Below are 12371 nucleotides of genomic sequence, written 5' to 3'. Positions count from 1 at the left end.
ATATTATTTAGATGTAATATTAATTTTTATACAAAAGTTCAGTTTAAAATATGTTTAAATACCAAAGTATCTCAGTTATCAGCAATGGCTTCACAATTTACAATATATTTTTATGTTTCTAAGAAGGACATCACTTTAAGTTTCATAAAGGAACTTTAGATATTTTATCATATGAAATAACTTTTTTATACATTTTATATCCCGATCAGAGCTCCTCTCCTTCCTCTCTTCCCAGTCCCACCCTTACAAATACCTCTCCACACTGATCCCACCTCTTCTCAGAAAAAGAGAGCCTCCTTGGGTACCACCTCACCTTGGGGCATCCATTCCAAACAGGACTAACCACAGTTTCTCCTACTGAGGCCCAACCAGGCAGTCCAGTTAGGGGAAAGGGATCCAATGGCAGTGAACAGAGACCTCAACAGTCCCCATTGCACATGTTAGGGGACACACAGGGAGACCAAGTTGCACATTTGATACAAATGTTTAGGGGTCTAGGTCCAGCTCCTGCATGTGCCCTATGTGAGCCACCATGGACCCAGGTTACTTAACTCTTTGGGTCTTCTTGTGGTATCCTTGACACCTCTGACTTGCTCATTTCTATTCCCACTCTTCCACAAGACTCTCTGGGCTGGGCTTTACCTGATGTTTGGTTGTGGATCTCTGTGTTTGTTTCCATTCACTACTGGATGAATCCTCTCAGGAGACTTTATGCTAGGTTCCTGTCTAAACACAATAGAGTATCACTAATAATGTCAGCAGTTAGCTTTCTCACAAGGGATTGGTCTCAAGTTGAGGCAATGATTGTTTGGCTGTTCCCTCAGTCTCTACCCCATCTTTATCCTTGCACATCTTGTAGCAATAATGGCTCATGCTTTGAGATCAATAATTAATAAATGGGACCTCTTGAAACTTACAAGCTTCTGTAATGCAAAGGACACTGTCAATTGTACAAAATGATTGGGAAACAGATTGGGAAAGGAAATTTATCTGACTCGATCAGACAGGAAATGACTTTTTAAACTACAAAGTTAACTTCCAAAATTTTACTCAGTCTATAAAATCAAGAAAAATATAACTACTGTTGGGATTAATTTACTTGAGTTCCTGTTTGAAATAATTGTTGAAACTAATTTAAAGCATGTCATATAACTGGTTATGAGTGCTTTAAAACGTAGAGCTAAGCCATGATACAATGTCTCCATTTATTTTATATGTACAGAGAAAAAGATAGAATCTAATTTGGGATCCTTAGTTAGTTACGATGAAAAGCTACATTGTAAGGAGTTACAGGAAATTTTCTTTTTTACATTCTACTAATTATATCATGATCTTTGGACAGGAAATTTTTTTTTTACCAGCACTAACTGCATACAACATATGTAATTTGTTCTTGTTCTTTCCTGAGTTTACCTTTGGTTATTGTGATATCTGTAACAGCCTTTCAGCCCCCCCATAGTAGTGGTTTTTCATATAAGGCTTTTATTTCTGAAAATTTCAATTTCTTATTTCATTGGTATTAAAATGTTATTGTAAAATTGACTGTATAAACAATAAATGAACTCAGTTGTATGTATGTAGCATAATAAACATAACAAAAACATATATAGAAGTGTCATGACTCTACAGAATTTCTTTTTTCTCCCTATCTCTGTTATCACATGTCCTCACAGCATGTATCATTACCACTAAATAAAAGCTAAGGAGTGACTCCAAAGAAATCAAGTCAAGCCACTCTCAACATTCTAGGACAACACACACTTATTTTATCTGAGACAATGAATGCTATTGGAATCTGAGCCATGTCTCTGAGCACATTGTCAGTTTCTTGCATAAAACACTATTGTAAATAGATTCCTTATCTCTAAAACAGATAAAGCAAACAGTGTTATATTTCAAATCATATTGATCACATGTTAAATAAATATCACTTCCTAAAAGGCATTATTCTTAGCTACAGCCAGAAGCTAGAAACAAAACAGGAAAGTCACACTGAGTTTATTTTAACACACTCTTCTTATGCAGAGAATATTTTGAAATTGTTTGAGCAAGTATTAACTGAATAATTCACAGGAACAAAACAAGCTAGTATGAACCAGAATACTTCAAGTATGCATAATGTTACTTTACTCTAGGCATGTCAGACTTAACACTGTCCACTAACCATTGTAAAGGAAAACAAAGGAATTGTTTTTAATTTCAAATTGGACACCAACTTTTGGCTAAAGAACATTTTGGAGGATATCCAAAGATACAAAACCATGTGTTAGGATTCTAAAGAATGGTAAAATGTCGATATACAAATTTGAAAGTGTTCAACTTACATGTCGCATTTGAAAACCCCAGCAATGAATGATCTGAAAAGACAATTTTCAGCAGGAACAAAACTAATGTTTGTGCGGACATTGATAACAAGAATAAATGGGAGAATATTATTTTATTCACAATGACTCAGTCCCCAACTTTCTGTAGGGATAATAATAGCATATCCTAAATTTGGTGAAATAAAACAATGACACTTTATCTTTCAGTCTTAGTTTTTAGATATTTGAAATGTGTTTAAACTACTGGGCATAAGCTGTGGTGTCTTTTAGACCTCACTGGCTCTGGATTTCTGGCAGTGAATTTCTTCCTTGCTTCCTTCAGCCTCTGGAGGTTACTGTCATTGTTTTGCTAGCAGTTCTGTCACCCCAGACTCATCTGCCACCAAGTGGCCTCTTATATTTTCTGTTATAAAATATCCTTTTATTTTCCTTCTTAAAAGTAGTTAACATTCCAGCTTCTGGCTATTATAAATAAGGCTGCTATGAACATAGTGAAGCATGTGTTCTTATTACCAGTTGGAACTTCTTCTGGGTATATGCCTAGGAGAGTTATTCCTGGAACTTTCGGTAGGATTATGTCCAATTTTCTGAGGAACCTCCAGACTGACTTTCAGAGTGGTTGTACAAGCTTGCAATCCCACCAGGAGTTGAGGAGTTTTCCTCATTTTCCACATCCTTGCTAGCATCTGCTGTCACCTGAATTTTTGATCTTAGCCATTCTGACTGGTGTGAGGTGGAATCTCAGTGTTGTTTTGATTTGCATTTCCCTGATGATTAAGGATGTTGAACATTTATATTATTTATAATAGCCAGAAGCTGAAAAGAACCTAGATGTCCCTCAACAGAAGAATGGATACAGAAAATGTGGTACATTTTCACAATGGAGTACTACTCAGCTTTAAAAACAATGTATTTATGAAATTATTGGACAAATGGATGTATCTGGAGGATATCATCCTTAGTGAGGTAACCCAATCACAAAAGAAGTCATTAGATATGCACTCACTGATAAGTGAATATTAGCCCAGAAACATAGAACACCCAAGATACAATTTGCAAAACACAAGAAAATCAAGAAGACAGAAGACCAATGGATGGATACTTCATTCCTCCTTAGAATAGGGAACAAGATAACCACGAAAGGAGTTACAGAGATAAAGTTTGGAGCTAAGACAAAAGGATGGACTATCCATTGACTACCCCTCCTGGGGATCCATCCCATAATCAGCCACCAAACCCAGACACTATTGCATATGCCCGAAAGATTTTGCTGAAGGGACCCTGTTATAAGGCTATGCCAGTGCCTGCCAAATACAGAAGTGGAAGCTCACAGTCATCTATAAGATGGAACACAGGGCCCCCAATGGAGAAGCTAGAGAAAGCACCCAAGGAGCTGAAGGGGTCTGCAACCCTATAGATGGAACAACAATATGAATTAACCAGTACCATCAGAGCTCATATCTCTAACTGCATATGTAGCAGAAGATGGCCTAGTTGGCCATCACTGGGAAGAGAGGCCCTTTGATATTGCAAACTTTATATGCCCCAGTACAGAGGAAAGCTAGGGTCATGAAGTGGGAGTAGATGGGTAGGGGAGCAGGGAGGAGGGAGGTTATAGGGAACTTTCGGGATAGCATTTGAAATGTACATAAAGAAAATATCTAATAAAAAAGAAAATAGGAAAAAAAGAAAAATAATCAGCACATCTTACACTAAACAAGAAAGTGGTTAACAGAGGGTCTGCTGACACTCGCCAGCTACCCACAACACCCGCCACAGGATCTTAAGACTTCTGGAGAGTGGAACACAGCTTCTGCTCCAATCCAATTGCACGCGGGACCAGAGACTGCATTAGTTAGGGAAGCAGAAAACCGGCCTGAGTAGGACCACAGGCCTCTTCCAGCTGGACCAGCACCGGGGTACCGCCAGCTACCCACGACCCCCGCCACAGGATTTTGAGACTGCTGGTGAGTGGAACACAGCTTCTGCTCCAATCTTTAAACAGTGACAACGACAACAACTAACCCCAGAGATTACCAGATGGCGAAAGGTAAACGTAATAATCTTACTAACAGAAACCAAGACCACTCACCATCATCAGAACCCAGCACCCCCACTTCGCCCAGTCCAGGGCACCCCAACACACCGGAAAAGCTAGACACGGATCTAAAAGCATATCTCCTGATGATGATAGAGGACTTCAAGAAGGACTTTAATAACACACTTAAAGAAATACAAAGGAACAAGGTAAACAGGTAGAAGACAATAAAGAGAAAGCACAAAAATCCCTTAAAGAATTGCAGGAGAACACTGCTAAAGAGTTACAAATCCTTAAAGAAAAACAGGATAACATAATCAAACAGGTAGAAGTCCTTAATGAAAAACAGGAAAACACATCCAAACAGATGATGGAAATGAACAAAACCATACTAGACCTAAAAAGGGAAGTAGACACAATAAAGAAAACCCAAAATGAGGCAACACTGGAGATAGAAACCTAGGAAAGAAATCTGGAACTATAGATATGAGCATCAGCAACAGAATACAAGAGATGGAAGAGAGAATATCAGGTGCAGAAGATTCCATAGAGAACATCAGCACAAAAATCAAGGAAAATGTAAAATGCAAAAAGATCCTAACTCAAAACATCCAAGAAATACAGGACACAATGAGAAGACCAAACCTACGGATAATAGGAGTGGATAAGAATGAAGATTTTCAACTCAAAGGACCAGCAAACATCTTCAACAAAATTATAGAAGAAAACTTCCCAAATCTAAAGAAAGAGATGCCCATGAACATACAAGAAGCCTACAGAACTCCAAATAGACTGGACCAGAAAAGAAATACCTCCCGACACATAATAATCAGAACAACAAATGCTCTAAATAAAGATAGAATACTAAAAGCAGTAAGAGAAAAAGGCCAAGTAACATATGAAGGCAAGCCTATCAGAATTACACCAGATTTTTCACCAGAGACTATGAAAGCCAGAAGATCCTGGACGGATGTTATACAGAAAATAAGAGAACACAAATTCCAGCCCAGGCTACTATACCCAGCCAAACTCTCAATTAACATAGATGGAGAAACCAAAGTATTCCACGACAAAACCAAATTCACACATTATCTCTCCACGAATCCAGCCCTTCAAAGGATAATAACAGAAAAAAACCAATACAAGGACAGGAACCACGCCCTAGAAACAACAAGAAGGTAATCCCTCAACAAACCTAAAAGAAGACAGCCACAAGAACAAAATGCCAACTTTAACAACGAAAATAACAGGAAACAACAATTACTTTTCCTTAATTGCTCTTAATATCAATGGACTCAACTCCCTGATAAAAAGACATAGACTAACAAACTGGCTACACAAACAAGACCCAACATTTTGCTGCTTACAGGAAACTCATCTCAGAGAAAAAGATAGACACTACCTCAGAATGAAAGGCTGGAAAACAATTTTCCAAGCAAATGGTATGAAGAAACAAGCTGGAGTGGCCATTCTAATATCTGATAAGATTGACTTCCAACCCAAAGTCATTAAAAAAGACAGGGAGGGACACTTCATACTCATCAAAGGTAAAATCCTCCAAGAGGAACTATCAATCCTGAATATCTATGCTCCAAATACAAAGGCAGCCACATTCATTAAAGAAACTTTAGTAAATCTCAAAGCACACATTGCACCTCATACAATAATAGTGGGAGACTGCAACACACCACTTTCACCAATGGACAGATCATGGAAACAGAAACTAAACAGGGACACAGAGAAACTAAGAGAAATTATGAATCAAATGGATCTGGCAGATATCTACAGAACATTCTATCCTAAAACAAAAGGATATAACTTCTTCTCAGCACCTCATGGCACCTTCTCCAAAATTGACCACATAATTGGTCACAAAACAGGCCTCAACAGATACAAAAATATTGAAATTGTCCCATGCATCCTATCAGATCACCATGGACTAAAGCTGAGCTTCAATAACAAAATAAATAATAGAAAGCCAACCTTCACTTGGAAACTGAACAACACACTTCTCAATGATACCTTGGTCAAGGAAGGAATAAAGAAAGAAATTAAGGACTTTTTAGAGTTCAATGAAAATGAAGCCACAACATACCCAAACTTATGGGACGCAATGAAAGCATTTCTAAGAGGAAAACTCATAGCTCTGAGTGCCTCCAAAAGGAAACTAGAGAGAGCACACATTAGCAGCTTGACAATACACCTAAAAGCACTAGAACAAAAGGAAGCGAATTCACCCAAGAGGAGTAGAAGGCAGGAAATAATCAAACTCAGGGGTGAAATCAACCAAGTGGAAACAAGAAAAACTATTCAAAGAATCAACCAATCAAGGAGCTGGTTCTTTGAGAAAATCAACAAGATAGATAAACCCTTAGCCAGACTCACTAGAGGGCACAGGGAAAGCATCCTAATTAACAAAATCAGAAATGAAAAAGGAGACATAACAACAGATCCTGAAGACATCCAAAACACCATCAGATCCTTCTACCAAAGGCTATACTCAACAAAACTGGAGAACCTGGATGAAATGGAGAAGTTCCTAGACAGATACCAGGTACCAAAGTTGAATCAAGATCAGGTTAATGATCTAAACAGCCCTATATCCCCCAAAGAAATAGAAGCAGTCATTAATAGTCTCCCAACTACAAAAAGCCCAGGACCAGATGGGTTTAGTGCAGAGTTCTATCAGACCTTCAAAGAAGATCTAATCCCAGTTCTTCACAAACTATTCCACAAAATAGAAACAGAAGGTACTCTACCCAACTCATTCTATGAAGCCACAATTACTCTGATACCTAAACCACAAAAAGACCCAACAAAGATAGAAAACTTCAGACCAATATCCCTTATGAATATTGATGCAAAAATCCTCAATAAAGTTCTTGCTAACCGAATCCAAGAACACATCAAAACAATCATCCATCCTGACCAAGTAGGTTTCATCCCAGGGATGCAGGGATGGTTCAATATACGGAAATCCATCAACGTAATCCAGTATATAAACAAACTCAAAGACAAAAACCACATGGTCATCTCGTTAGATGCGGAAAAAGCATTTGACAAGATCCAACACCCATTCATGATAAAAGTCTTGGAAAGATCAGGAATTCAAGGCCCATACCTAAACATGATAAAAGCAATCTACAGCAAACCAGTAGCCAACATCAAAGTAAATGGTGAGAAGCTTGAAGCAATCCCTCTAAAATCAGGGACTAGACAAGGCTGTCCACTTTCTCCATACCTATTCAACATTGTACTTGAAGTCCTAGCCAGAGCAATTCGACAACAAAAGGAGATCAAAGGGATACAAATTGGAAAAGATGAAGTCAAAATATCACTTTTTGCATATGATATGATAGTATATATAAGTGACCCTAAAAATTCCACCAGAGAACTCCTAAGCCTGATAAACAGCTTCGGTGAAGTAGCTGAATATAAAATTAACTCAAACAAATCAATGGCCTTTCTCTACACAATGAATAAACAGGCTGAGAAAGAAATTAGGGAAACAACACCCTTCTCAATAGTCACAAATAATATAAAATATCTTGGCGTGACTCTAACTAAGGAAGTGAAAGATCTGTATAATAAAAACTTCAAGTCTCTGAAGAAAGAAATTATAGAAGATCTCAGAAGATGGAAAGATCTCCCATGCTCATGGATTGGCAGGAACAACATTGTAAAAATGGCTATCTTGCCAAAAGCAATCTACAGATTCAATGCAATCCCCATCAAAATTCCAAATCAATTCTTCAATGAATTAGAAAGTGCAATCTGCAAATTCATCTGGAATAACAAAAAACCTAGGATAGCAAAAACTCTTCTCAAGGATAAAAGAACCTCTGGTGGAATCACCATGCCGGACCTAAAGCTCTACTACAGAGCAATTGTGATAAAAACTGCATGGTACTGGTAGAGTGACAGACAAATAGACCAATGGAATAGAATTGAAGACCCAGAAATGAACCCACACACCTATGGTCACTTGATCTTCGACAAGGGAGCTAAAAACATCCAGTGGAAGAAAGACAGCATTTTCAACAAATGGTGCTGGCACAACTGGTTGTTAACATGTAGAAGAATGCGAATCGATCCATTCCTATCTCCTTGTACTAAGGTCAAGTCTAAGTGGATCAAGGAACTTCACATAAAACCAGAGACACTGAAACTTATAGAGGAGAAAGTGGGGAAAAGCCTTGAAGATATGGGCACAGGGGAAAAATCCTGAATAGAACAGTAATGGCTTGTGCTGTAAGATTGAGAATTGACAAGTGGGACCTCATGAAACTACAAAGCTTCTGCAAGGCTAAAGACACCATCAATAAGACAAAAAAAAACACCAACAGATTGGGAAAGGATCTTCACCTATCCTAAATCAGATAAGGGACTAATATCCAATATATATAAAGAACTCAAGAAGGTGGACTCCAGAAAGTCAAAAAACCCCATTAAAAAATGGGGCTCAGAACTGAACAAAGAATTCTCACCTAGGAATACCGAATGGCAGAGAAACACCTGAAAAAATGTTCAACATCCTTAATCATCAGGGAAATGCAAATCAAAACAACCCTGAGATTCCACCTCACACCAGTCAGAATGGCTAAGATCAAAAATTCAGGTGACAGCAGATGCTGGCGAGGATGTGGAGAAAGAGGAACACTCCTCCATTGTTGGTGGGATTGTAAGCTTGTACAACCACTCTGGAAATCAGTCTGGCGGTTCCTCAGAAAATTGGACATAGTACTACAGGAGGATCCAGCAATACCTGTCCTGGGCATATATCCAGAAGATGTCCCAACCGGTAAAAGGACACATGCTCCACTATGTTCATAGCAGCCCTATTTATAATAGCCAGAAGCTGGAAAGAACCCAGATGTCCCTCAACAGAGGAATGGATACAGAAATTATGGTACATTTACACAATGGAATACTACTCAGCTATTAAAAAGAATGAATTTATGAAATTCCTAGGCAAATGGATGGACCTGGAGGGCATCATCTTGAGTGAAGTAACACAATCACAAAAGAACTCACACAATATGTATTCACTGATAAGTGGATATTAGCCCAAAACTTAGGATACCCAAGATATAAGATACAATTTGCTAAACGCATGAAACTCAAGAAGAATGAAGACCAAAGTGTGGACACTGTGCACCTCCTTGGAATTGGGAACAAAACACCCAGGGAAGGAGTTACAGAGACAAAGTTCGTAGCTGTGATGAAAGGATGGACCATTTAGAGACTGCCGTATCCAGGGATCCATCCCATAAGCAGCTTCTAAACGCTGACACCATTGCATACACTAGCAAGATTTTGCTGAAAGGACCCAAATATAGCCGTCTCTTGTGAGACGATGCCGGGGCCTAGCAAACACAGGAGTGGATGATCACAGTCAGCTATTGGATGTATCACAGGGCTCCCAATGGAGAAGCTAGAGAAAGTACCCAAGGAGCTAAAGGGATCTGCAACCCTATTGTTGGAACAACATGATGTACTAACCAGAACCCAGGAGCTCTTGTCTCTAGGTGCATATGTATCGAAAAATGGCCTAGTCGGCCATCACTGGAAAGAGAGGCCCATTGGACTTGCAAACTTTATATGCCCCAATATAGGGGAATGTCAGGGCCAAAAGAATGGGAATGGGTGGGTAGGGAAGTGGGGGGCGCTATGGGGGACTTTTGGAATAGCATTGGAAATGTAATTGAGGAAAATATGTAATAAAAATATTAAAAATCAAAAAAAAAAGAAAGTGGTTAACATTAAGTGAGGTTAGAGAATCTCAGAAAGAAAAAAATTAAAGTGCATATTCTTGCTCATATACAGAACCTAGGCAATAATATGTGTGTATATATAAACAAATGTACATGTGGTTACAGGACTGCATGCAAAAAAGAGAACATGTGTCAACATGAGGAGAAGAGGAAAGAGTGAATGGACACAGTTATGAAGGAGTCTATAAAACTAATTGTATAGTTCTAACTCGTCATGGATTTTATTTTTGGTAGTAGTGACATGCATAAAAAATACATTAAATAGTGAAAGGATAGATTTCAATATGAATCTCCACAGATTCAAAATGACTGTTCTTACTGTATAAATTTTCATTGCGTTGTGGAATTTTGGTGTGGTTAATTGTGGTGTATGATTTTTTTTTATTTGTAAGGGATTTAATATAATAACTTTTTTTAATGGATATACTTAGAGTTCACGCTGATAATCCTGAATACGATTTCCATCCCATGGCAATAATCGTATTAGAATGTACATTGTTAAGTAAAATGTCAATCAAGGTCCCAGTGATTAGGATGTGAACATTTATAGGGATTTGTCATCAATCTATTTGAATGGTATGATTCTCAATAAGGATATTATATAGATTTTATCTTATTTTTAATCAGGACAACTGTATACAGTTAAGGCAATCACATTCACATGCATACAAACACACTAACACACACAGAGTAGGGAATTATCTAATAGCACAAACAGTGCTATCCAATGGAGTAACTCCTGGACAAAACAGTCAATTGAACAATTGAAATACAGCTAGTCAGAATTATGAAGTGCTGTAAATATAAAATGCTTCATAATTGGAAGTTTTGATAGAAGAAAAAGTATAAAATGTAGTCTTTTGATTGAGTAAGCTATAAATTATATTTTGACTATATTATAATAAGAATTCTCAAGTTTCCAATTTTAAGTATTGCTACTACAAAATTTAAAGTTCCATCGTGTTCACAATTCACTTCAGTGAGGTCGTACTCCTGTGGAATATGTATAAGTTAAAATCTCTTCATCTAAGAGAGCAATGTTTTCTTACAAATAAATAATTTAAATTCCTGAAAGTCATACAGCAAGTTAATTAAATACCCCGTTTTATTATTCTATGGCAGTACCCTGCGCCATTATAATTCATATTCATTCTAATTACTCACCGCTGCTTTTCTCTGTTTCACAGCAACAACACAGCATCTCCACCTGTGCAATAATTAACCTGCTCTGCTGCTTCAGCCTCCATAAACTCCTAATTCTAGACACCCAAAGGCGCCACAGGCTCTTACCCTCCTAGTTCTGATCAAGATTCTCACAAAGATAATTTGTAGGGTATGGGTAAGTAGCAATCTTCCAGAACAGACAAAATAAAGCTATTTTGAGGTGTCTGGCATTGTCTTGTGCTGAGTGAGGGTGGTGAGTAAATGAGGGAGAAAGATTATAATGGAGGGACAGGGGAAGCTGTGAGGAAGGAGGAGTCTTTCAGTAAACGGCATTTGAGGTTTCAGACTCCTGTTTTGTTCTGAGACAATAATTTGGAAGTGTAATCCAGGGGCCAAATCTGAGAGGTTTTTGCGTGATGAATGTATATTCAGGGGAAAAGGGGAGAAAAAGCTACTGATGTTTCCGAAGCACACTGTTATGACGAACACCATATATAATATTCAAATGTATGTTGTATGCTCTACTGTGTATGTATATACTAACTTTAATGTTTGCATGTATGTAAAAGTTTGTGAGAATGAGTAAAGATGATAAAACTAGTCAGAAGACCTCCAGAAGGAAACAGGAGGTGTTGAGAAGCAGGGGGTGGAAAGGCTATTGTGGTTGGGAGGGCACACAGCTGGGAAGATGAGTGGCACAGAAGGAGGGAGAAGAACAAGGGGAAAATCAAAATGTATTTGAAGAATGTAGTAATGAAAACTAACTCTTTGTAAGCTAATAAATAAATAAATAAATAAATAAATAAGAGTTCACGAATGCAACATGCACTATAATACTATTTTGTGCAGGCACAAGTTGAATGCCAGTAAATGAAATGATTTGTTTAAGGTCACACAACTAGCAGGTTTCAAAGAAAACAGGACTCATTACATTATGGGAAGATATCCTTACTGAGATAGAAAACTAGAAGAAAGGATATATCTGTAGAGGTAGGAAATTGACATATAATGTGATAATATTAGAAAATGCTGATCATTAAGTGATGTGCTGATGTGTGATCTGAGTGAAGC

General features: G+C 37.9%; 1 long non-coding RNA gene across 1 annotated transcript in view; it reads left to right on the top strand.

Annotated features, from left to right (window-relative positions):
- The window catches only part of LOC147005619 (uncharacterized), a 442787-nt gene that overhangs the window by 229036 nt on the left and 201380 nt on the right, over positions 1–12371 (top strand). The window contains exon 3 of the long non-coding RNA XR_015046621.1: positions 11324–11475. This is a non-coding gene — a long non-coding RNA (uncharacterized LOC147005619). The remainder of the gene's footprint in view (positions 1–11323; positions 11476–12371) is intronic.

Source organism: Mus caroli, unplaced genomic scaffold (genome assembly GCF_978045245.1).
Source record: "Mus caroli unplaced genomic scaffold, Mus_caroli_1 scaffold_3, whole genome shotgun sequence".
Taxonomy (NCBI): Eukaryota; Metazoa; Chordata; class Mammalia; order Rodentia; family Muridae; genus Mus; species Mus caroli.
Note: the sequence above shows the minus strand (reverse complement) of the source record. Positions and strands in the feature narration are given on the sequence as shown.